Source organism: Coregonus clupeaformis, unplaced genomic scaffold, assembly GCF_020615455.1.
Source record: "Coregonus clupeaformis isolate EN_2021a unplaced genomic scaffold, ASM2061545v1 scaf0866, whole genome shotgun sequence".
NCBI lineage: Eukaryota > Metazoa > Chordata > Actinopteri > Salmoniformes > Salmonidae > Coregonus > Coregonus clupeaformis.
Window position 1 is genome coordinate 165,032 of NW_025534320.1, and position 27,586 is coordinate 192,617.

The 27,586-nt window shown below is 46.3% G+C and overlaps 2 pseudogenes; one reads left to right on the plus strand and one right to left on the minus strand.

Annotated features, from left to right (window-relative positions):
- The first annotated feature begins 5,349 nt into the window (after positions 1 to 5,349).
- On the plus strand, positions 5,350 to 13,001 carry LOC123481300 (annotated as a pseudogene).
- A 555-nt stretch (positions 13,002 to 13,556) lies between these two features.
- Positions 13,557 to 27,305, minus strand: LOC123480994 (annotated as a pseudogene).
- Between the last annotated feature and the right edge of the window lie 281 nt (positions 27,306 to 27,586).

Genomic DNA, 27,586 nt, shown 5'->3' on the forward strand with positions numbered 1-27,586 from the left:
TGTGTGGCTCTCTCCCTGGATCGTGTGCTCTTTCCCCTGGGAGAAGGAGTGTGTTTGTATGAGTGTGTGTGTGTGGCGTCGTGTGTGTGTGTCAAACCGGTGTGCTGTAGGGGCGTTGTTAGTGCAGGGTGTGTTAGGGTAAGTGTCAACAGGGCTACCGTAGTAGCTCGAAGGGATTGGCCGGGCTGGGTCAAAGAAGGCCTGGGCGGCGGTCTGACAGGGGCAGTGATTGACACACTCGGGGGTTGTCATAGTGATACGTATGGAATCCCAGCCGCTCTGTTCCGTTGTGCAGCTCGTCACTAAGTCCCCCAAGTGGCGTGCCGTTGGGAGCAGGTGGGGCAGTAGGCTGGGGGAGGCCCAACTGGAAACACAAGGCACAATCACCATAGAAATAGAATGATTGAAAATAGAAGGAGTCATTCCAATTCGATGTAAGCATCAACTCGACTACTGTAGCTCAAGGTTTAGGTCTAGGGGTTTTGTGTTAGTGCTGTACTCCTAACCTCCAGGGGCCCAGGCAGAGAGGGGTGACACAGCCAGGGTGTCCATCCCAGGGGTGCTGCACGCATTGCAGGCAAAGTGAGCCTGAACCTCCCCTTGAGTCTCCTCTCCATCTCCTCCAGCCAAACGGAGGCCAAGTCCACTTCCGACTCATTTTTCTTACAGCATAGTACTTTGGAATTAGTGAAGGGGGTGAGGGTTTTTGTTCTGATCATTTATTGTTCATGAAAGAATGTGCAGATAAAAACACGCACACACAAACACACACACCACACACACATACATATACACAGTCACATGGACAGACAACACACACACAAGTTAAGCCTGGAGCCTGAGTAGCGAAAGTACGGCTAAGCAATACAGAGCAGGATGACTGTGGCGAGAAGTCTCTCGCTTATTACTACTCGTTCCTGCTGACATTAAACTGGTTATAACTCTCCATCAAACCCTGAGAGAAGAGAGAGGGGGAGAGAGAGAGGCAGAGAGAGAGAGAGAGAGAGAGAGAGAGAATATGAGAGAGAGAGAGAGCAGAGAGAGAGAGAGGGATTAGAGAGAGAGAGAGGAAAGAGAGAGGGGAGAGAGAGAGAGAGAGAGAGCGAGAGAGAGAGTTTAAGAGAGAGAGAGAGAGAGAGAGAGAGAGAGAGAGAGAGAGAGAGAGAGAGAAGGTGGGGGGAAACTACAGGGTGGTTAGTTATGTACTGTATGTTCTTAGCTACAACTTCGACAGCGCATTAAAGGGAGTGTAATACTTACGTTCAGCAATGGGTTCTATACCTGCAAGGACAAAGACAAATCAAAGGACCTAAATTAGTTTGGTTGGGAAAGAACAATGATCTAAATGAACTGGCAGGCCAGGCCCCCATATCTACCATGTGCTAAGGGGTAGAGTGCTGATCAGGATCTGTCCATACACAATCTTATTCATCATGAACTAAAGGCCATAAACTGACCCTAGATCAGCACTCTCCGAGGCTCTTTTGTGGATAACAGGCCCCAGAACTCACATCAGGAGACAGGTAGAGGTGAGAGGAGGGGGCAGAGAAGGGGAGCGTGGGGTCCTGTGAGGTCTTGGGGGTGGCAGCCTCAAAACCTCTTCTGGTTGGATCTCCTGCAGGAAGAAGAGTTAGAAGATAAAAACATGGATCTCTTCATCAATTTCCATCCCATTAGTCTCCTATCAGTAGGTGAGAGAGAAAGAGAGAGAGAGAGATTAGCATACACATAACAGTTTGAAAATGTCTTTTATTATTTTGGAACTTTTTTTGAGTGAATAATGTTTACTGTACATTTTTTGATTGTTTATTTCACTTTTGTTTATTATCTATTTCACTTGCTTTGGCAATGTAAACATATGTTTCCCATGCCAATAAAGCCCTTAAATTGAAATTGAAATTGAATTGTTTAAAGCAGAGAGAAAGGGAGACAGAGAGAGAGAGAGAGAGAGAGAGAGAGAAAAAGAAAGAGAAGAGAAGAAGAGAAGAGAGAGAGAAGAGAGAGAGAGAGAGAGAGAGAGAGAGAGAGAGAGAGAGAAAGAGAAAGAAAGAAAGAGAGAGAGAAAAAAAAGAGTGAGAGAGAGAGAGAGAGAGACAGAGAGAGAGAGAGAGAGAGAGAGAGAGAGAGAGAGAGAGAGAGAGAGAGAGAGAGGAGAGAGATAGAAGGGGCATTCTACAAATCAGCGTGCGTACGTGCATCTGTGTCCATCAGACAGCTCCTCCTCTATGTCACCACTGCTCTAAAATTATATACAGCCAGACGTGGCAGGTTAATGCCCTTAAAAGCAATGTGAAGTCTCCATTTCTCTTTCTCTCTCTTTCCCCCTCTCTCTCTCTCCTTCTCCCAACCTTCTACTCTCTCTGACCCCTCTCCTCACCCCTTCTCTCTCTATGGACCATGTCAACAGTTCCATCACACAACAGGGTAAACAATGGAGAGAGAGAGAAGAGAAGAGAAGAGGAGAGAGAGAGAGAGGAGAAGAGGAGGAGAGAGAAGAGAAGAGAAGAGAAGAGAAGAGAAGAGAAGAGAAGAGAAGAGAAGAGAAGAAAATAGAGAAGGAAGAGAAGAGAAGAGAAGAGAAGAGGGGAAGGGAGAAGAGAAGAGAAGAGAAGAGAAGAGAGAGGAGAGGAGAAGAGAGGAGAAGAGAGGAGAAGAGAGGAGAAGAGAGGAGAGAGAGAAGAGATAGAGAAGAGACTTGTTAAGATCATTGTAGATCCTAGCTATATCTTCTTTGAAATATAAAATATTAATATTTCGTTGCGGTGTGTGTGTGTGTGTGTGTGTGTGTGTGTGTGTGTGTGTGTGTGCGGTTTCTAACTTTTTCACAGGGAATAAATCTCCCGTGAGCCTGCAATTTTAAAGCCCTAGGCGTCAATTATTCAAAAATCATTCCTGCAACAATATTTTCCATCAGGGGACAATTTAGCCAGGTAGTCGAGGATGCGAGACTCTCCCTCTCTCCTCTCTCCTCTCTCCCTCTCTTCTCCTCTTCTGAAAGCACTCTTCTCTCCGTGTAAGTAGGATACACATCTCGTTCCTCGTCTCTCTCTCTCTCTCTCTCTCTCTCTCGTGTGTGTGTGTGTGTGTGTGTGTGTGTCTGAGCACAGCGCACCACCTGCAGAAATGAACAATGGCAGACAGGAGGGAGGAAAGAGAAAAGTCTACAGAAATTCCACTCATACCAGGTGTTGTATGGCTGCCAATAGACTCTAACTATATGTCCCAGTGTTTGGAGTTGACATTTTATTGCGTTAAAGGTGCTATATGCCTTAATTTTAGTGATATGAACCACTTTTAAATATCACCTGTGTCAATCTCAGCACTAGGAGGATGGCATCCTGTAGGTCAGGAGTGGATAGCACTGCACAGGCCCCTAGGAAGAGGAAACATGACATCTTCAGGCTGCTTACAGGTCAATGTAAACATTGTCAGAACAGTTGAGACATGGGCTAAACATACTGGACCACTGCCTTCTTCAACAGTCTTGAAACATTGCCTTTGAATTAATGATGCATTCAAAACAGTGTTTCTGTTCGTTTTACCATTCCTATAACATTAATTGGCTTTACACAATGCCATTATGTACATGTAGTAGTTTCCTGGGTATGAGACCTGCTACCTTTGGAAGCTGTGCTTCATATTACTCATCTCAGGACAAAAACTGAGACAGTTGGGTCAGTGATGCAGGATATTCATGAACATAATATCAGCTTCTGGTGAAATTATAGGTAAAGTGTTAAGAATAATAACAGCTAATAATAGTAATAATTAATGTAATCTGCACATACACACACACACATATTAGAGACACCCAGGACCAATTATTGTGTTATTATTATTTTTTACGTACCTGTCAGATAAACCCCGTATCTGGTATTTCCCAAACCTGTGGTTGGGTTATTCCCCTAGGACACTGTCGGTGTGATGGTGAGATGGTCAATAATTGCTATCAAGCCTGCTGTATTACACCGTACGATAGCACAAATCGTTTCCACCGTTCGCTCCAGCAGCTTGCCTTAGTCAATTCGCGCTATAACCGAACTCTCGTATTATCCTTCTTTTCCGTTATCCTTGTTCACACTCTCACTGTACTGAACGGCGAAGGCGTTGAAATAACCCACCTGATAGCTCGCATCTCGATGTGTCTGCAGGAACCTGAAGACTGTTGATCAGGCGGTGTCTGTGGTCGGGGAGGCTTTATCCATCACACCGCTGAGACTGTGGGGTTGGGAGAATGGCTACTGTTACGCTAAATATCTTTCTCCCTTGGCTTTAACTAGACTGCGATATCCTACTGTATGGATGTCTAACGCTCTGGTGGTTTTTGCTGATCTAAATCAAATCAAATCAAATGTTATTTGTCACATAACGTGTTTAGCAGATATTGTGTATGGAGTGAATCCGAAATGCTTCTGCTTCACAAGCTCCATTGATGCAGTAATATCTAACAAGTAATATCTAAAAATGTCACAACATATGTACAGATCTAGTGAGAATGAATTTAAAGAAGAATATATCTAAGAATCCAGATTCCCTCTTTCTGTTCTAACTTTAAACCTCTCATTCAACTTCATTAACTCAGATCACACCAGGGCAACCATATCATCACCACACCCAAAGATTGTGAGGTGCAAGCCCTTCTGTAACCATTAATCATAAACTGGGCTTACGTCACTGACCTTGTACTTAAGGCCCAGAACCCAGCAGAAGCTCAATTATATTACAAGAAAAAGTAAATGAACTTCTGTTGGCCTACCATCACTGAACTTACGACCCAAACATGATAGGTTAGTAAGGTATTTTATTACAGTGTCAAAGACAGTCAACATTAACTTTCAATTCAAAATGTCTAACTGCGTGCACCTAGTTATCTAGTCCCAGGCCTATTACAAATGAGCTATATCCCTCAGAACGTCGGGTAAAAGACAAATCCTAAGTGCTCGCCTGGGCTGAGCCGATGAACCACCAGTAGTATGCCTACGTGTGCATTTTTATTTACAGCTGATTTTAGGCATTCAATCCTGCCAGGCCAATTAGCAGCCCAGCTGTGTTATTGTTTGCTTTATTTGGCCGAAAGGACAAAAAAAAGCGAAACGTGCTACCAGCAGAAGATAGGTTGTGTTATGAGGTGAAAGTTCAAAACGGACAACCAGTAGGTCTAACAAGCAATATGTAGCACCAACGTCAATTTGTTTTCCTAACATCTATTAAGTCTCGAGATGTCTTGGTGCTAATTAAATTAACTGGAGGCCGATGCTATTTGTGTCTGTGGGCACGTCTGTATTGTGCTAACGGTAACCTTAGGGATGACTGTAAGGACATGAAGGTGTGACATTTCTCCCAGAGTGAATGGGCCAGTTTGGCTAAATGGGAGAAAAAGCGCTACAGAAACATGAAGAGGAACCACTTGGCCATGCTGGCTATAGGTACTATATATCTCTATGAGGCCATGACTATTGTGATGAAGAATGATGCTCTCTGTTGTTCCTCAGGGGCCTGTTTCAGGACATTAGCCTCAGATAGAAATGTGTTGTGTAGAACAGATATAATTGTCTATAAGGTAGATCAGGGAATCGTGACCGCTCTATTAATTATATTTCTATGTGCAAAGTTCGATTGTTCCACCTCTCTGAATACACCCCAGGTCTGCAGCCGCTGGTCCCTGTGTTTCTGAGGCGTTGCCGGGGAGGAGAGGGGAGAAAGCACATAGACCACCCCCAACAGGACCTAGTGACACAGTGGAGGAAGAGGAGAGAGGAAGAATGGACCCCTCACCTATAGAGACAACAGCAGGGTAAAACTCTCAAAGGAGAAGGGAGAAGTCCAGAACACCTTCTACAGCCTCCACTTCTAAACCCCCTCAGTCCAGAACACCTTCTACAGCCTCCACTTCTAAACCCCCTCAGTCCAGAACACCTTCTAAGCTATTCTAAAACCCCTCAGTCCAGAACACCTTCTACAGCCTCCACTTCTAAACCCCCTCAGTCCAGAACACTTCTACAGCCTCACTTCTAAACCCCTAGTAACTTCTACAGCCTCCACTTCTAAACAGAACACCACACCTCACCAAACCCCCTCAGTCCAGAACACCTTCTACAGCCTCCACTTCTAAACCCCCTCAGTCCAGAACACCTTCTACAGCCTCCACTTCTAAACCCTCAGTCCAGAACACCTTCTACAGCCTCCACTTCTAAACCCAGTCCAGAACACCTTCTACAGCCTCCACTTCTAAACCCCCTCGTTTTACAGAACACTCTAAACCACCCCTCAGTCCAGAACACCTTCTACAGCCTCCACTTCTAAACCCCCTCAGTCCAGAACACCTTCTACAGCCTCCACTTCTAAACCCCCTCAGTCCAGAACACCTTCTACAGCCTCCACATCAAAACTCCCTCAGTCCAGAACACCTAAAACATCTGTGACTACAGGGTCCTGTATCTCCCTGCTATCTCAGCCTCAACCAAAACCCTCAACACGAGACCTTAACCCCCTACTGTGACACAGACCTTAACCTCATCCCCAACCAAACCAAACGTTCTGACACCTCAGCCACACCTAAAACCTCGACTAGCTCAGAAATGACCAGAACATCTAACAAACAGGTGACCCCAACCTTAGCCACGCCCACTGCTACACAGGTGACCACAAGGTGGTCCTCTGTAGCTCAGCTGGTAGAGCACGGCGCTTGTAACGCCAAGGTAGTGGGTTCGATCCCCGGGACCACCCATACACCAAAATGTATGCACGCATGACTGTAAGTTGCTTTGGAGAAAAGCGTCTGCTAAATGGCATTATATTATATGATATATTATAAGGTCTGACCCCTCGACCCCGGCCAGACCACAGCTGAGCAGAGGGCCAGTGGTGACACGTATTTACACCTGGATGTGGACTGATTGGGACAGTTACAAAATGGGAGGAGAACCTTCAATACAACCTCACCTGGATGAGCTGACTGGAGAGACAGAAGGAGAGGAGAGAGAGAGAGTAGGGACGAGACGGAGCGGAAGACAAAGAAAGAGGAGGAAAGAGAGGGAGAAGAGGAGAAACAGGAGCCGCTGAACGAAGAGAGAGAAGGAGAAAAGGAGAAGGAGAGAGCGAAGGAGAGATGGAGTCAGAGTGGAAGAGAGGAGGAGAGGAGGAGAGCGAAGGAGAGATGGAGTGGAACAGTGGGGGAGAGGAGGAGAGCGGGAGCGAAGGAGAGATGGAGTGGAACAGTGGGGGGAGAAGGAGGGAGAGCGAAAGGAGAGATGGAGTGGAACAGTGGGGGAGAGGAGGAGAGCGGGAGCGAAGGAGAGATGGAGTGGAACAGTGGGGGAGAGGAGGAGAGGGGAGCGAAGGAGAGATGGAGTGGAACAGTGGGGAGAGGAGGAGAGCGAAGGAGAGATGGAGTGGAACAGTGGGGGAGAGGAGGAGAGCGGGAGCGAAGGAGAGATGGAGTGGAACAGTGGGGGAGAGGAGGAGAGCGGGAGCGAAGGAGAGAGGATATTTTATTAATGTTGGCTAATTCCATGAACATATCCTATTTAGTAATCCGCAGTAACACATGGATCTGAGTAATAACAACTCCACTCAGGTGTGAGCCACACCACTGTTGTTACTCTGTAACGATTTCCTCCTCTCCTCGTCCTTACAGGACCCAGGGTGTGTGTCAGAGCAGATGAAGAGGGCATGGCTAAGGCAGCAGATGTCAGAGGTGAAGAGATACACTCGAGGTGTGAACCTCCGCAGCAGAGCCAGAGTCAGCTATACTGAGGAAGAGGAGCTGAGAGACGAAGATCACCTCTGTGAGTCTCAATCTAAATACAGTGTATCTCTATGTGAAACCTTCATGAACCCATTTTAAGGTCTTTATAGATGCAGTATTTTTGTGATCTTTGGTTAAATTGCCCCTAATGTCTTGTTTTATCTACTGGTTAGCATACACATGATACAATCCTGTAACTAATGGTTAGTGTGTATATTGTGTAGAGAATCTGCTTCTCATCTCTATCAGTCTGTGAGGAGTGCAAGTCTTTCTTCATCGAGGAGTGTGAGCTCCACGGTCCCCCCTCTTCATCCCAGACACCCCTGCCCCCCTGGGGGCCCAGACAGGCCTGACTCACCCTGATGCCCGGCCTGGAGGTCAGGACATCAGCCATCCCTGGAGCTGGTCTGGGGGTCTTCAACCACGGACACACCGTGCCCCAAGGGACGCACTCACGGACCTTATGAAGGAGAACTAACAGACAAGGAGCTGGCCATGGAGAGTGGATACTCCTGGGTGGTGAGAGGGAGTGTGTGTGTCTGTCTGTCTGACTATCTGTCTGATTAAAAGCGCAACACCAAGTTCTGATTGGCTGGGTGAAATAACTGCTGAGATGCAATTGGTCCTCAGATCTACAAAAACAAGCAGAGTGACGAGTGCATTGATGCCAAGAGAGACACTCACTCCCAACTGGATGAGGTGTGTCTTTTCTCCAGCCATCCATCCCTCTCTCCATCTCTCCATCCATCCCTCTCTCCATCTCTCCATCTGTCCCTCTCTCCATCTCTCCATCCATCCCTCTCTCCATCTCTCCATCCGTCCCTCTCTCCATCTCTCCATCTGTCCCTCTCTCCATCTCTCCATCCATCCCTCTCTCCATCTCTCCATCCGTCCCTCTCTCCATCTCTCCATCCATCCCTCTCTCCATCTCTCCATCCGTCCCTCTCTCCATCTCTCCATCCATCCCTCTCTCCATCTCTCCATCCGTCCCTCTCTCCATCTCTCCATCCATCCCTCTCTCCATCTCTACATCTGTCCCTCTCTCCATCTCTCCATCAATCACTCTCTCCATCCATCCCTCTCTCCATCTCTCCATCTGTCCCTCTCTCCATCTCTCCATCCATCCCTCTCTCCATCCATCCCTCTCTCCATCTCTCCATCTGTCCCTCTCTCCATCTCTCCATCCATCCCTCTCTCCATCCATCCCTCTCTCCATCTCTCCATCTGTCCCTCTCTCCATCTCTCCATCCATCCCTTTCTCCATCTCTCCATCCATCCCTCTCTCCATCTCTCCATCCATCCCTCTCTCCATCTCCATCCATCCCTCTCTCCATTTCTCCATCCATCCCTCTCTCCATCTCTCCATCTCTCCATCCATCCCTCTCTCCATCCATCCCTCTCTCCATCCATCCCTCTCTCCATCTCTCCATCCATCCCTCTCTCCATCTCTCCATCTATCCATCTATCCCTCTCTCCATCTCTCCATCTATCCCTCTCTCCATCTCTCCATCCATCCATCTCTCCATCTATCCCTCTCTCCATCTCTCCATCCATCTCTCCATCTGTCCTCTCTCCATCTCTCCATCCATCCCTCTCTCCATCTCTCCATCCATCCCTCTCTCCATCTCTCCATCCATCCCTCTCTCCATCTCTCCATCCATCCCTCTCTCCATCTCTCCATCCATCCCTCTCTCATCTCTCCATCCATCCCTCTCTCCATCTGTCCCTCTCTCCATCTCTCCATCTATCCCTCTCTCCATCTCCATCATCCCTCTCTCCATCTCTCCCTGTCCCTCTCTCCATCTCTCCATCCATCCCTCTCTCCATCTCTCCATCCACCTCCCTCTCTCCATCTCTCCATCCATCCCTCTCTCCATCCATCCTCTCTCCATCCATCCCTCTCTCCATCTCTCCATCCATCCCTCTCTCCATCTCTCTATCCATCCCTCTCTCCATCTCTCCATCTCTCCATCCATCCCTCTCTCCATCTCTCCATCTATCCCTCTCTCCATCTCTCCATCCGTCCCTCTCTCCATCTCTCCATCTGTCCCTCTCTCCATCTCTCCATCCATCCCTCTCTCCATCTCTCCATCTGTCCCTCTCTCCATCTCTCCATATCCCTCTCTCCATCTCTCCATCTATCCCTCTCTCCATCATCTCTCCATCTGTCCCTCTCTCCATCTCTCCATCCATCTCTCCATCCATCCCTCTCTCCATCTCTCCATCTGTCCCTCTCTCCATCTCTCCATCCATCCCTCTCTCCATCTCTCCATCCATCCCTCTCTCCATCTCTCCATCCATCCCTCTCTCCATCTCATCCCTCTCTCCATCTCTCCATCATCCCTCTCTCCATCTCTCCATCTCTCCATCCTTCCCTCTCTCCATCTCTCCATCCATCCCTCTCTCCATCTCTCCATCCATCCCTCTCTCCATCTCTCCATCCACCCTCTCTCCATCTCTCCATCTCTCCATCCGTCCCTCTCTCCATCTCTCCATCCATCCCCTCTCTCCTCTCTCCATCCTCCCTCTCTCCATCTCTCCCTCTCTCCATCTCTCCATCTTCCCTCTCTCCATCTCTCCATCATCCCTCTCTCCATCTCTCCATCCATCCCTCTCTCCATCTCTCCATCCATCCCTCTCTCCATCTCTCCATCCGTCCCTCTCTCCATCTCTCCATCTGTCCCTCTCTCCATCTCTCCATCCATTCCTCTCCCATCTCTACATCTGTCCCTCTCTCCATCTCTCCATCCGTCCCTCTCTCCATCTCTCCATCTATCCCTCTCTCCATCTCTCCATCTGTCCCTCTCTCCATCTCTCCCTCTCCATCCGTCCCTCTCTCCATCTCTCCATCTATCCCTCTCCCATCTCTCCATCCATCCCTCTCTCCATCTCTCCATCCATCCCTCTCTCCATCTCTTCTCCCTCTCTCCATCTCCCTCTCTCCATCTCTCCATCCATCCCCCTCTCTCCATCTCTCCCTCTCTCCATCTGTCCCTCTCTCCATCTCTCCATCATCCCTCTCTCCATCTCTCCATCCATTCCTCTCTCCATCTCTCCATCCATCCCTCTCTCCATCTCTCCATCTGTCCCTCTCTCCATCCATCCCTCTCTCCATCTCTCCATCTGTCCCTCTCTCCATCCATCCCTCTCTCCATCTCTCCCATCTTATTTTCTCCCAATCTCTACATCTTTCTATCCTTCTGTGTTTTCATCTTGTTCGATGATGTTGAGTTGGCCTAAATCTGATTTAATTCTTATTGTCTCTCCCACTTAAAAAAAAAAATGTATGTAGTTCTGTCCTTGAGCTGTTCTTGTCTATTAATGTTCTGTATTATGTAATGTTTAATGTTTTGTGTGGACCCTAGGGAAGAGTAGCTGCTGCTTTTTGCAACAGCTATGGGGATCCTAATAAAATACCTTCCCTCTCTCTTACCACTCCTCCTCTCTCTGTCAGGTATGTGAACTGTGCCCGTAGTGAAGAAGAGCAGAGTCTGGTGGCCTTCCAGTACAGAGGAGGGATTCTGTACCGCTGCTGTAAGCATATAGCTGTTGGAAGAGGAGATGTTGGTGTGGTACGGAGAGGAGTACGCCAGAGACCTGGGCATCATCTTCCACTTCCTCTGGGACAAAAAGAGCTCAGCTAGAGGTACTTTTGAGCTTTCTCTCTCTACCTCTCTGCTTATTCCCTTTCCTCAACCCTCTAGAACATTCATTGTGCAATAATCTGAAGGAATGTGTTTTCCTCAGTCAGCTGAATGCACCACTTACTTCATAGAACCGTGGTTACGTGAGTAATCTCTGATATCCGCTATAGCGGCTGGGGCAAACGGAGAGGTAACAGCGGTTTCTAGCGCGTCTTGAAATAGTTTTCTCCCGACAAATGTGGCTCTAGCTTTTGAACGGTTGGCGCTATTAGCAACTATGACCCCATGCCTGAAAGCTAAGACACTCAGGAACACGTATCGTCTGTTTCCATCTACGACGCACACAGGCTGTGCAGGCCTTGTTAGAAGGCAGAGTGATGTGAATGTATCTGCACTGAATGACTAGTGGAAGTAAATGGATTATCCACAGAAGACCATACACACAGATTGCTTGATGAGCATCCCTAATGTTTTCCTGAACTTTCCAATACCTTTGTGATGCATTTCAATCACCCCAAAACATACTTCCTTCAGACTGAAATTTGGCATTATCTGATTTGACATATTTGTGTGCTATTATTGAGATAATGATACCCCCAAGTGTATAGAAATTGTGAATCAAATAGCTTCATGGTCCATGTTAATAGTATTCTAAATAGCATGTAATATATATGTATCAATTTGACTTTGTGACCCCCCAACTCCCATTCTCCGATGAGTTGGCTATGGCGGCTTACCCAGTGAGTTTGTTTCAGAAAAGTGTCTCCCCCAGAAATATTAGTGACTACCACTGCTCTAGAACTACCTGTTCAATTTTCCCTCTCTTGCCATCTCTCTATTCAAGTGAAGTGGAATATAATGATATCATCAGTCTTTCTTTTTCTTTCAGTATTTGCTTCAGTTCTCTATCAAGCTTGCTATTCTCTTTGACCTCTCTCAACACCCCTTCAGTTCTCTGTCAAGCTTGCTATTCTCTTTGACCTCTCTGAACACCCCTTCCGTTTCTCTCCTTCCCTCCCTCCCTCTTCCTTTCAGGTGTGAATGAGTCGTTCCAGTCTCAGATCTTTTCCTGCTCTGGTTGTCTGTTCTCCTTCACGGCTCAGATCTCCCTCTACAAGCACATAAAGAGATGCCACAGGGAAGAGTACGTCAGGCTGCTGAGGAGTGGAGGGATTAGATCACAGACACTAGCACCACCCAGTGGCTCTCAGCTGTGTTCAACAACTTCAGATCGCACCCCATCACACTTCCCACCCAGAAACAGAGACACAGGGAAGCCAAGACTTCACCACTGCTCTCAGTGTGGAAGAGTTTCCGTCGATCAGGAGACTTAAAGGTACACCAACATACTCACACAGGAGAGAGGCCATATCACTGCACCCAGTGTGGGAAGAGTTTCACACAGATATGTAATTTGAAGACACACAAGCGTACTCACACAGGAGAGAGGCCATATCACTGTTCCCAGTGTGGGAAGAGTTTCAGTCAGTCAGGACATTTAAAGATACACCAGCGTACTCACACAGGAGAGAGGCCATATCACTGTCCCCAGTGTGGGAAGTTTCAGTCGGTCAGGGCACTTAAAGGAACACCAGCGTACTCACACCTGACTCTATGAGTCAATAGCACCAACTGATTTACCAGTGGCATTCCAAACACAAAATAGTTTGTTTGGCTGAATACAAATCTAATGTAACTGTGTGTAGACCATCTTTGATTCCTAGTGTGTTGTGTGAGAGGAGGGTGACTGCAGTGAGAGACATGTTGAATATGACAGGCCAGGACACGTCCATGTTTGACCCTTACCTGAATGTTGCAGGGAGCTGGTTGCTGACTGCCAATAAGCTGTTATGAATGCTTATAACAAGTCTACATAAGCTATACATTATGCAGAGATAGGACATCCCATTAAAGCATTCTCCATTAGAGGTATACTACATACTGTATTCATAGAAAGTGTTGTAACCCTACTAAATGCACTTGTGAAGTGTTACATTGCCTGATAAACATGCATAGCACCTTATAGAGGTGCAGTTTTAAAGCCTTATGAGATATTATAGTAATGAACAAGAAGCTGTGATATATTGCAATTTCAGAATGTGTGTGGGACATGTGAAAGTTGCGCCCCTGTGTGTGATAAAGAGAGTCAGCCCCAAAGACAGTGATAGTGTATCTCATTGAGTTTATTAGATGATGTTATGGTCAGGCAATGAAGGAGAGAGAGTTTGAAAGAAATATTGAGAAAATAGATATTGGTAGTCTATAGGATGATCTTGTGGTATGGGAAGAGGGTAAGGCTCTGGGTAAATGAAGGAATGTCCATGATGGATGTAGCGGCCATCTTGGGCGAGGCGGGGAGGAAGGTCAGTTTGGACACTTCTCCGTAGGACGAACTGCCACACTCTTCCTCATCCCTCTCTCCGTTGCCATGACGACTCTGCTTGTCATCTCCAGGGGGGTCGCCCTCCTCCGGCCCAAAACCCACCACCTAGGTCGATGTTAGAGTACACACACACACAGCTCTTAAACATGGATTACATTGCTCACACACACACACACACACACACACACACACACACACACACACACACACACACACACACACACACACACACACACACACACACACACACACACACACACACACAACACTTACATGTACACTGAGTTTTCTGCAGTTGTGTCCGCGGTGCTCCAGATACCAGGATACCAGCTCTGCTCTGGTCATCTGCTTCAGGGCCTCAATCTACTCACACACACACATAAGCACACACACACACAGTCACACATGAAATACATGAAACGTCTGCAGCAACTACAGAAAATGTCAAATTCTGCACACACCAGAAAAACTGAAAAACGGAATTGTCCGGTGTGTGTGTGTGTGTATCTCACCTCTCTGTGAAGCCTGTTGAAAACATACTGCTGTGTAGCCACCTCGGCCCAGTTCCTGTCCACCTCCTCTCCCAGGTGTGTGTCCTCACACTCCTTTAGCTTGACCAGCGCAGTCACCTGTACACACACACACACCTTCAGCTTAACAAGTAAACTCATCTGTGTAAGACATATATACTCAGACACACACACACACACACACACCTGTGTGTTGAAGGCTTCCTCAGTCAGAGCACTCAACTTCTCTCCAAAGGAAGACAGAAACTCCTCTATCTTCAACTCTACCAGCTCAGTACTGAAAGAGAGATGGAGAAAAGAGATGGAAAGGAGAGAGAGAGAAGAGAGAGAAGAGAGAGAGACAGAGAGGGGGACAGAGAGAGACAGAGAGAGAGAGACAGAGAGGGAAGAGAGAGAAGAGAGAGAGACAGAGAGGAGAAGAGAGGAGAGAGAGGCAGAGAGAGAGACAGAGAGAGCCCACTGTCATTGCTATAAGAGACAAGGCATTTACAGGTCCTAAGATATAGTACTTACAGCCTCAGGAAGGCCACATCAAAATCACTGCAGTGCACTATGTCATTGGTTCATACAGTAAGTATGAGGATCTCACTTGAACTTGGTGGCCTGTGTTTCCACGGTGACGGAGAAGCCCAGGACTCCAGACGTGTTTCTGCAGGTTGGATAAACATGATACCTGGAGGAGAGAGAAGGAGAGAGAGGGTTAAGTTGACAGAGCCAATTGGAAGCTGGAGAGGGTTGAGACACTGGGAAGGTTGGGACACTGAGGAAGGTTGGGACACTGAGGAAGGTTGGGACACTGAGGAAGGGGGTTAACACTCCTACTCTTTCCATAGGTTCCATGGGCTATTTAGTCACCAGAGAGAGAGAGAAGAGTGAAAGACAGACACTGACCCTAGAGTCTCTTTGGTCCTGAGGAAGTCAAAGCAGGGCTCCTCCATGTGCATCTGGAACGACAACAATATCAACAACACAGAGGTCAGAGGAAGAAGGGATGAGGGGTTAGGGGATGAAAGGATGAATGGTTGTTGGTGTACTCACCACCAACAGCTCCATCAGTGTGTGTTCTCTGAGGTTCTTAGGACCAGACTGGAGAAAGAGAATAGAGTGAATGAATGACAGGCGAGTCATGAACAGATGAATTGTACCAGTGTGTGACTGTGTGTACCTGGTAGTAGACTGTGACCTCGGAGTTGGCGTCTCCCTTGTTCAGTGCTTTGACCTTACAGAGGTGCTGTTTCAGAGGCAGCTCTACCACTCTGAACAACACAGGGACCTTTGCTGGCAGCTTGGAGAACTGCAGCTTACTGACAGAGGACAGGGAGAGAGGACAGTAAAGATAGTTGTGTGTGTGTGTGTGTGTGTGTGTGTGTGTGTGTGTGTGTGTATGCCTGCACGTGCGTGTATGTGTGTATAAACTTACTCAGTGACGTACTGCAGGAACTGGATTGACTCCTGTAGAGAAAACAGATCACAACATCAGAAATTATACAAGAGGGTTTGGTGGAAAGGGTGTGTAATGTGTGTGTGTTCATGGTCCAGTCACCTGGCTAGTGAAGTTCCCCTGCACCAGTCCCTCTGCATAGAGCTGGGTCTTGAAGGTTCTGCTGAACTCCATCAGTTCTTCTACAGTCAGACCACCGTCTGTCAGCGCCTGGTACTTCTCTATCATGGACCAGCGACCATGCTCCAGGACCAACAACCGCACGTCCCTGAGAGTGTGTGTTTGGTGTGGAGAGAGAGAGAGGGAGAGAGAAAGGAGAGAGAGAGGGAGGGGAGGGAGGAGGAGGGAGGGAGGGAGGGAGAGAGACGGAGATAGGAGGGGGAGAGAGAGAGAGGGAGGAGAGAGAGAGAGAGGAGGGAGGGAGAGAGAGAGAGAGAGAGAGAGAGAGAGAGGAGGGAGGGGGTGTGTGGGGGGTGGAGAGAGAAGAAAATGATGAGTTGGGACACACACATACAAACAGACCCCCACCCCGCTGCACACACACGTGACGTACTTGCCCAGTTTTCTCAGGTCGTATGAGGATGTTGAAGTAGGTCTTTTTGAGCTGCTCAGAGAACATACTGAAGACATCTTGACAGGCAGAGAAGTCAGCTAGATGGTCCAGGATCAGATGGAACAGGAGCTACAGAGGAGGAAGATACCAACACCACCATCATCATCATCGTGTGAGTGTGGTGCAGTGTGTGTGGTGTGGCGTGCGGTGCAGTGTGTCTGTGTCTAACTCACAGGCAGTTTGTGGTTGAAGCCTTTGACCTTGATAACCAGTCCGTGTTCTCCTACTGACAGCTTGTACTCCAGCTGGGCCACGTCAGCCTCGTAGGCTGGCTCTGCTAGGTTATGACCTAGTATGTTCACTAGCAGGTCAAATAACACCAGGCTAGGGAGGGGAGAGAGAGAGAGAGAGGGAGTGGGTAAAAGAGAGAGAAAGGGGTGGGAGGGGAGTGAGAGAGGGGGAAGGGGGTTGGGGATGAGAGAGAGAGAGTGGAGAGAGAGAGATAAGCAGAGAGAAACAGGATTAAAATACTGTGAAAAACTGTTCCTAGCTATGGCTGCATTCTCGAGAGGCTAACGATTTTAGAACAATCTCTACCTGGGAAACAATTGTTGGCTAATGGCTAACTAAACCCTGGACTTACTTCTTGGCTGACTGCTGGATGACCGGAGAGATGAGATGGAAGCGGATGTACGCTGAAGGAGAGAGAGGGAGACGTCAGATCAACGGAGAGAGAGAGACGTCAGATCAACGGAGGGAGAGTAGAAACGACAGATCAATGGAGGAGAGAGAGAATAAATGAAAGATCAATGTAATAGTATAGCTATTGACCATTTTAATTGTTCACTGTTAAAGCAAAACTCAACCCAAAAACTATCTTCTGGTATTTGTTTCATTAGTCCTTTGTCGATATAGTCCCAAAATGTTTTGCATGTCAGCAATCATGTTTTCAAGATATATAATCAAAATACAGAAATACAGCCGGTATGATGCATTTTGCCTGCTGTATTCTCTATTTTGAAAGCTATAAACTGCTGACATGGAAAACATTTTGAACTATATCAACAATGGACTAATGAAAAAACGTTTTGGGGGTGGAATTTTCCTTTAAGAGAACATGTGGACATTGAGGCAAGATTGTTTAAAAAACGAACTACTTTATAAAAAACAACACACACACACACACACACACTAGGGCTGGCACAATTACCATATGGATGAAAACCATCACGAAAATAAAATAACCGTGATACATTTTGTTTTGGGGAACGAACAGCTGACTGAAGAAGGGACGGCCTGGAATTTGTGCGGTTAAGTCAATTTCTGCGGTAACATGTACTCTAAACAACATGATGAAACTTTGTTGCTCCTAGTTGAAACAAGCAAGGTGTTGGTTGTAGCAAATGAGTCTTCGGTTGCCTAGGCAGCAGCAGGACACATGAATAGAACGGGCTTGGAACCATAGAATTATGAATTAGAATAATAATTTTATAGGATCTCTATACTTGGAACCTCTAACTCTGGCAATTTGACTGGTAAACTCATGGGTACATTCGCAATGGCTGTATTGTGATGTAATAATGTCCATGGTAATGTAGAATGTTGATTCAAATGATAACTGATGTGGCTCTTGTAATGACATTTATTTTTTGTAATGTCAGTTGAGTTGAATCAAAGATTTTTTATTATATTGACAAGATAGTGGAGTGGCCGCTCTAACAATGGAAATACATGTCCTCAAAGATGGAAGGCGTTCAGGTGGGACCATTCTAGCCAATGAGAGGGCAGATACGTGTGTGAACAACAGGCACAACTCTGATATAAAGTTGTTCCTGCTTTTAATTCCTGCTTTGCTCCTGTGGGTACTCTCGCAATGGCTGCCAGTCCACCCATTATGCCATCAGTGACTTGAATGGGGACACCCATTCTATTTTTAAAATTACTATTCCAACGGTTATTACGGAGACTGCGTCATTTGGCTGGCCAATTACAGTCATCCAAAATTCCATGACCGTCACAGCTCCTAACACACACACACCTTTGGGTATGTTGAACTTGTTGTCCTTCTTGTACCAGAGACATCCTCGGTCACTGGCAGCTACTCTGACTGGCAACTCAGTATCAGGACAGTCAGACTGCTTCAGGCTGAAATCAGTCGCTGGAAGGAAGACACAAAAAATAAACACATTAGGAAGGTTCACAACACACACACACACACACACACACACACATACACACACACACACACACTCACCGATGAACTTGTTCTCAACAGGGAGGTGCAGGTCAGAGTTGTGCTCAAAGTCTCCGTTCCAGCGCTCTCTCCACTCCTGCTGGATTTCTGGACAGAGAGTAGACACCTATCAGGACACTCTCTTTCTCTACATGTTGGGACCATGTTGATATGATCTGGTCCTCGAATAATGCAAACACAAACAGTGCCTTCAGAAAGTATAGAAACAGCAGAGGGAGTACCCCCCTATCCACATCGACGGGACAGCAGTGGAGAAGGTGGAACGTTTTAAGTTCCTCGGCGTACATATCACTGACAAACTGAAATGGTTCACCCACAAAACAGTGTGGTGAAGAAGGCGCAACAGCGTCTCTTCAACCTCAGGAGGCTGAAGAAATTTGGCCTGTCACCTAAAACCCTCACAAACTTTTACAGATTCACAATTGAGAGCATCCTGTCGGGTTGTATCACCGCCTGGTACGGCAACTGCACCGCCCACAACCGCAGGGCTCTCCAGAGCGTGGTGCGGTCTGCACAACGCATCACTGGGGGCAAACTCCCTGCCCTCCAGGACACCTACAGCACCCGATGTCACAGGAAGGCCAAAAAGTTAATCAAGGACAACTACCACCCGAGCCACGACCTGTTCACCCCACTATCATCCAGAAGGCGAGGTCAGTACAGGTGCATCAAAGCTGGGACCGAGAGACTGAAAAACAGCTTATATGTCAATTAGCCTATCAGAAGCTTCTAAAGCCATGACATCATTTTCTGGAATTTTCCAAGCTGTTTAAAGGCACAGTCAACTTAGTGTATGTAAACTTCTGACCCACTGGAATTATTGTGATATAGTGAATTATAAGTGAAATAATCTGTCTGTAAACAATTGTTGGAAAAATTACTTGTGTCATGCACAAAGTAGATGTTCTAACCGACTTGCCAAAACTATAGTTTTTTAACAAGACATTTTTGGAGTGGTTGAAACACAAGTTTTAATGACTCCAACCCTAAGTGTATGTAAACTTCCAACTTCAACTGTATCTGTAAGGTCCCTCAGTCGAGCAGTACATTTCAAGCACAGATTCAACCACAAAGCCCAGGAAGGTTTTCCAATGCCTCGCAAAGAAGGGCACCATTGGTTAAAAATATAAATAAACAGAGTTTAATGGCTGTGATAGGAGAAAACTGAGGATGGATCAACAACATTGTAGTTACTCCACAATACTAACCTAAATGACAGAGTGAAAAGAAGGAAGCCTGTACAGAATACAGAATATTCTAAAACATGCATCCTGTTTCCAGTAAGGCATTAAAGTAAAACTGCAATGTGGCAATGAAATAAACGTTATGTCCTGAATACAAAGTGTTATGTTTGGGCCGAATCCAACACATCACTGAGTACCACTCTTCATATTTTCAAGCATGGTGGTGGCTGCAACATGTTATTGGTATGCTTGTCATCGGCATGACTAGGATAAAAGTAACGGAATAGAGCTAAGCACAGGCAAATTCACCTTTCAGCAGGACAATAACCTAAAACACAAGGCCAAATATACACTGGAGTTGCTTACCAAGACGACATTGAATGTTCCTGAGTGGCCTAGTTACAGTTTTGACTTAAATCGGCTTGAAAATCTGTGGCAAGACTTGAAAATGGCTGTCTAGCAATGATCAACAAACAACTTGACAGAGCTTGAAGAATTTAAAAAAGAATAATGTGCAAATATTGTACAATCCACGTGTACAAAGCTCTTAGAGACTTACCCAGAAAGACTCACAGCTGTAATCGCTGCTAGAGTTGATTCTAACATGTATTGACTCAGGGGTGTGAATACTTCTGTAAATTAGATATTTCTGTACTTCATTTTCAATACATTTCTAAAATTTCTAAAAACATGTTTTCAGTTTGTCATTATGGGGTATTGTGTGTAGATGGGTGAGATGTTTTATGTATTTAATCCATTTTGAATTCAGGCTGTAACACAACAAAATGTGGAATAAATCAAGGGGTATGAATACTTTCTGAAGCCACTGTAGTAGGCCCGTGTAAGTGTGTGTGTGTGTGTGTGTGTGTGTGTGTGTGTGTGTGTGTGTGTCTCACCCTCTACGCTGTAGTGTGTCCCAAACCATTTCTCCCTGAGGGGACAGTGGCCTTCATGGTCTGGAGAGAGCAGCAACAGGTTGGATCTGTCTGGAGTCAGCAAGGACAGGGCCGCACTGATCACCTACACACACACACACACACACACACACACACACACACACACACTATAAATACTTTATTTGAATCAACAAATCACATTACATTCAAGAAGGATTCAAACATTTCAAAGGTCTTTGTATGCATGGACACTTAAGGACACAGAAAGCACCTTCTCTAAACAGCACACACACACACCAGGTTAGCTTAGTAAGCAGGGTTAAGGGCCGCAACGATCACCTAAACACACACACACCGTACCTCAGGTGAATACTGGAACATGAGCTGGTCTCCGGTGAGGAAGTCTTCTTTAGGAAACAGCTGCATGTTCTCACAGATATCCTCCACGTACTCTATAGGGTCAGTCTGAAACACACAGGAGTGCATCGGTTGGTTGGGTGCATTCATTCCTGTACTTGTAGATAGGAGGAGAATGCATTAAAAACAGAGGACCTATAGAACCTAGTATTTACCTGTTCCTGGTAGTGAAACTCATTGGCTTCAATCTTTTGAATCTCCTCGTAGATCCTACAAACATAGAGCGAGAGAGTGATAGGCATAGAGGCAGAGAGAGGGAGGGAGAGCGAGAGAGATACTCATATACTGTATAAATAGACAACATATTCTGCATTTCACATGCCTATAGTGAAGCCCGTGTAGCTCAGTTGGTAGAGAATGGCGCTTGCAACGCCAGGGTTGTGGGTTTGATTCCCACGGGGGGCCAGTATGAAAAAAAAAAAAAAGATGTAAGTCGCTCTGGATAAGAGCGTCTGCTAAATGACTAAAATGTAAAGTACCTTTGTTGGGCCCAGGCTCTGCAGCATCTTGAGGTACTGGAAGACCAGGTGAGCCACCTGTAGAGAAACACAGATAATGTGTGTGTACGTTTTACTATATATTGTGAGTACCAGAAGTGCTCACAAGAATAGTAAGCCAACTAAAATTCAGAGAAGTGAGGACATTTTGCCAGTACTCACTTGTAAAAATACTATTTTAGGCTTAGGGGTTAGGTTTATAATTAGGGTTAGGGTTATAATTAGGGTAAGGGTTAGGTTTAGGAAAAATAAGATTTTGAATGGGAATCAATTGTTGCTCCCCAAAAAGATATACTCACAAGTATAGTAAGACATAGCTGTGTGTGTGTGTGTGTGTGTGTGTGTGTGTGTGTGTGTGTGTGTGTGTGTGTGTGTGTTTGCGTGTACCAACCTGGTAGAAGTTTTGGAATCCTTCGTCAGTGAGTGTGATGGAGATGGAGAAGATGGAGTAGGTAGAGTTCTGGTCAAAGCCTGTTTCACTGTTCCCTCCAAACAGAGCCATGGCCCAGCACCTACACACACGCACACGCACACAGCTCAGCACCTAAGTACAGTTACCACATTAACATAGCTGTAAAGCGGTGCATTATGGGTTATGTAGTCCTGTCTGCTGTAGTTCTGACTCACTTCCTCCTGAGAATTGATAGGATGCTGCCTGTGCCCTCATGACCAATCAGCCAAGAGATGTAGTGGAGAGGCTTCACCCTGAGAGAGACAGAGACAGAGAGAGAGCGGGATGTGGTGGGGCAGCGAGAGAGAGAGACGGAGAGAGGCAGAGACAGAGAGGCTGAGAGAGAGGTGCATCATCAACTGTAGTATCTCTCAACTGTAGTTCCTGTGGATGTAGCAGCTGAGGGTCAACCACCTGTAGCAGTGTATATGTGGTACCTAGAGTATTTAGAACCTAGTTATCTGTAGTAGCTGTATTATCTGTAGTAGCTGTATTATGTGTAGTAGCTATATTATCTGTAATAGCTGTATTATCTGTAGTAGCTGTTTCTGTAGTAGCTGTATTATCTGTAGTAGCTGTATTATCAGTAGCTGTATTATCTGTAGTAGCTGTATTATCAGTAGCTGTACTATCTGTAGTAGCTGTATTACATAGCTGTATTATCTGTAGTAGCTGTATTATCTGTAGTAGCTGTATTATCAGTAGCTGTATTATCTGTAGTAGCTGTATTATCTGTAGTAGCTGTATTATCTGTAGTAGCTGTATTACATAGCTGTATTATATGTAGTAGCTGTATTATATGTAGTAGTGTATTATCTGTATAGCTGTATTATCTGTAGTAGCTATATTAATATCTGTAATAGCTGTAATAGCTGTATTATCTGTAGTAGCTATATTACATAGCTGTATTATCTGTAGTAGCTGTATTATCTGTAGTAGATGTATTATCTGTAGTAGCTATATTATCTGTATTATCTGTATTATCTGTAGTAGATGTATTATCTGTAGTAGCTGTATTATCTGTAGTAGCTGTATTATCTGTAGTAGCTGTATTATCTGTAGTAGCTGTATTATCTGTAGTAGCTGTATTATATTTAGTAGCTGTGTTATATGTAGTAGCTGTACTATCTGTAGTAGCTGTTATCTGTAGCTGTGTTTCTTACCTGTAGTGTTTCTCCTGAGGAGGCAGGGACCAGGTGATGGTCAGAGCATGGACCTTCCTCACAGGAACCACTGAAACACACACACACACAGCATTGAGATGAATTGAACTGAAGCTGTACGGTGCTAATGGAGATCAGGAGATAATTCTGTACAAGTCAGCTCAATGGAGCAGGTGTTCCTACCTCTGTAGAGCTTGTTGAAGGCTGGAGTATCAAAGGGATCCAGCAATTCAGAGAAGTCCGGCTTGGGCTGAGCACTGAGGAACAGGGTTCAGTAAGTGTTTGCTAAATGGCCATATTATAATATGAATGGTTGAATGGTGAGGATTTATGTACAGCTGAGACTCACTTGTTGGGCACTCCACTGAAGATCTCCCTCACCCACTCCTCCAGAGTGTCCAGCTTCTCTACACACACACACAAACCGACAGAGGACAACAGAGTTACATGTGTGACTGCACGGCCGGGTCGTGTGTGTGTGTGTGTGTGTGTGTGTGTGTGTGTGTGTGTGTGTGTGTGTGTGTGTGTGCGTCACCTTTAGACTGCACAGCCAGGGTCATGTAGTGGGCAGAGTAATGTCTCTTCCAGAAGGAGCGGAGCCTCTTGTAAACGTTGATCTTCTTTTTCCTGGGCTCTGTCTTCAGAGTCTGGGCGTTACCTGGGGAAACCATGACAACAGCTCAGTCACATACCACCATAACACAACATCTGTCTCGTTTACACATGGCAACACAGTAGTCAGAGTAGTTAGTCTGTGTGTGTATTTGTGTGGCGTGTGTGTGCCTCTCCTCACAGTGCTATTGTCTCCAGAAGGCCAGGGCTGAAAGGGGTTTGTCAGGAGTCTAAACTGGTCCTGCCAGTACAGTAATACTTACAATATATTTCAACACAACACAGAAGATGCAACCCAAAAGCTCTCTCTCTCTGGGTAGTGAACTAGTCCAACAGGTAGTGAACTAGTCCAACAGGTAGTGAACTAGTCCAACAGGTAGTGAACTAGTCCAACAGGTGCAGTAACATAACAACACAGAGGATGCAACCTGAATGTTACGACTCTACAGCCCCCCTTCTCTGTTCCTCCCTAGCCCTTCTGCCTCTTTCTAATCATTCTCTCTCCTCCTCTCCTCAATTCGCTCCCTTTCCCCTCAATATTCCATTGTCTCATTCTCTCTTCTCCAGCTCTACACACCCTGTCTCTTACTGCCGATATCTCAACCACAGTAAACGACTTGTAGTCCTACAGAGCGTTGTATAGATTGATCACATCTCTAAACTACAACACAGGGACGGCTCTCCAGACTAACCAGGAGCCTCTAATTAACAGAAGGTAAACAAAGACAAACATATGAAATTGTGTGTATGTGTCTGTCCTCACCCCAGCAGAACTTCCCCATGGGGTGACCTGGTTTCGCTAGACTCCCAAACAACATCTCTTTCCTGTGAGAGTCAGACGGCTTGGCCAGTTGGTACTCTGAGAAAGTGAGAAGGGGGAACAGGATACTACATAACCAGTGCATAAGGTCTGAATAAGGTCAACAACAACAGCAACAATTTCCCAGAATGCTTCTCACCGGAGTCGACAGCTTCCACCTCCCTGTCGATGGCATCTCGGATCATCAGAGGACAGATGAAGAACTGGGCCCATCTGGAGAGAGCCAATCACAGACAGGTACAGAGACAGAGGGACCAATCAGAGACATGGATAGAATCAGATAGACCAATCCGAATCAAGAGACAAGACACAGAGACTATAATGATGGTGTGTTGCTGACCTGTCCAGAGCCTCTCTGAATTTCTTTCTCTGGACGTCGAACTGGAAGACGGTTCTCTCACAGTCCGTGGAGGCGTTGTCGCTGCCCCCATGTTTCTTCAGGAAGGCATCGAAACCATTCTCTGACGGGTACTTCTCACTGCCCATGAACACCACTACAGGAGGAGGAGAGGAGAGAGGGAGGAGAGGAAAGTATTTTGATATCCCCTCGTGTCACAAACACAGCATTGCATCAGATTTATCACAACAAAACAAACAATCTCATCCTTAAGGGTCAGGGGTCATCATACTCACTGTGTTCCAGGAAGTGGGCAAGGCCTGGGAGGTCATTGGGGTCACTGAAGCTGCCAACACCCACACACAGCGCTGCTGCAGCACTGACACACACAACACACACACACACACACACACACACATAAACAAACACACACATAAACAAACAATCAAACAATAATCAATATCCTTATTACTATTGCTGCTAATGCGCTATTATTTCCTGTTCAGGTCACTCTGGGCCCTAATCTCCAGCTCTCCCTCTCACCTGTTTCTCTGAGTGTCCCTTCTTCCTCTTCCCTCCATCCTCGTCATCCTCAAAGTCACTGTCCTTGTCATCCTCCTCTTACTCTTCCTCTGTTCCCTCTCCTGAGTCTTCTTCCTCCTCTTCCTCCTCCCCCCAGTTCCTCCTCCTCCTCTTCCTCTGATTCGTCATCTCCAGAGGAGGCGGGACCAGTGAAATCTGAAATGAGCAGAACTCGAAGCCCATTGGTCAGCTCGATGTACCTGTGGGAGGGGTTAGACAGAGGTAAACACTATTCTCTTATTCTAAGATGCTGACACAACCACACACACACAGTTTGGCCCTCCAGCTGTTTGCTGTTTACTGTTTACTGTGTGCTTCAGTTGGTTTTAAATGACAGCAGGATGTCCTGTTTACACCGCTCCTTGGCCTACATGTGACCTGTTACGCCCGAGACACCCCACAGAGTCTCACAGACAGACAGAAATTCAGATGGAAAGAGAGAGCCAGAAAGACAAACACAGTCTCACACACACACACAGTCTCTCTCACACACACACGTTGGTGTGTAAGGTAAACTTTGATGTTACCTGTACTGTTTGGGGTCACTAGGGGACTTGATGATCTCTGGGTCTCCAGTGTTCTCCTCTCCTCCTCCATCCCCTGCTTCCTGTACTTGGACCCTTGGCTCTTGCTCAGCCTCTCTTTCTCCTCCTCTTTCCTCCCCTCGGCCCGGTCCGGTATTAGAGCCACTGGCCGAGGAACTTCTGGACTTGTTGGTCTGTGGCATTCTGAACAGCGATGACACTCTGGTACTGTGGGGCGACAACAGCGAGCCACGGTGAATGGGACACTGGGGAAACCAATAGGCCTACTCTATAGACAGGTTATTCAACTCCAGGTCTGGAGGGACTATTCTCTGCTTGGAAGTTAATTGACTGATTCATGTGACTGATTGGGCAGAGTCCACTCACCTTGTGTGCCAGGTCTGACTCAGTCCCTGATTAGCAGGGAAGGATGACAACCAAAGGGCTTTGGGCCCTGCAGGTCTGGAGCTGAATAGCCCTGCTCTACTGGCCAACACTGTGACACAGCGCGTCACTCTAAGGACAGCAATGGTGATGGGCTGGATTTAAATTAATTTAAAAGGATTGCTTAAGCCAGGCTACCCTGCGAATATTTTATTTTAATGACATGTCTGTCAAGAAGTGCAATAAATGACAGTGATTGAAAGTAAGACTCTGTGAAGCAAACATCTATTTATTAGTTTGATCAGCTGTCAAAATCTTATGATCATGCCAGTCAACAGATGCAATGACCAGTTCACGCCCAAGCAGAGGGAGATAGAGAGGGAGGGATGAGAGAGGGAGGGATGAGGCGACAATACATCTATTCACCCAACGCCTGCCTGGTTTGTTCGCCCGTATTCAGCTGTGTGTCAGCAAAAAAAAAAAAAATAACTGTCCCCCAGTGCCTTACACTACACCTTCCCCGGCTCGACTCACTGCGGGCTTTATATAGGCTCAGTCAGCACTGCAAGTCAGACAACTTATACCGCTAGTAGCAAACTATAGCAAGCGAGACATCGGTTACAAAATGGCAATAAAATGTAAGATACAGTAACACACAGCTGGCAGGCTACAGGCTACTTCACCATGATCGACCGACAACAGTCTATCAAAAAGCCTTAGACTTTTCTAGGCTAGCGACTCACAAAATACGCGTCAAACCCCGCCCAACTTTTCTACTGCAGGAACGTATACTTCAAATTGGCTCTATGTCCTAGAAATGACACGTATGCTTGGTCAAATTTGACAGCTAAAGAAATAGCGTTGGCCCCGGCGATGTTTCCATACCTTGCTTCTTGTAATCAGGAGGGCACCTAATGTTTCCCGTAGGGTGATCCTTTTGCAATAAGGAGCGCCTTGATTCGTCGAAAACTAAGAGCATTTCAACATTACAATATTTGATTGCTCCGAAAAAAGGCAGACACACCCAGGGGCGTGATTACGGGAACTTTGAACCATCGTGATTGGGCAGAAATACGCGACATGTGGGAACTTCTCTACTCTTCACATTGTGGTTACATTGTAGCAGCAACACGCGACTGTTTGTTACATTGTAACTAACAAGTACTG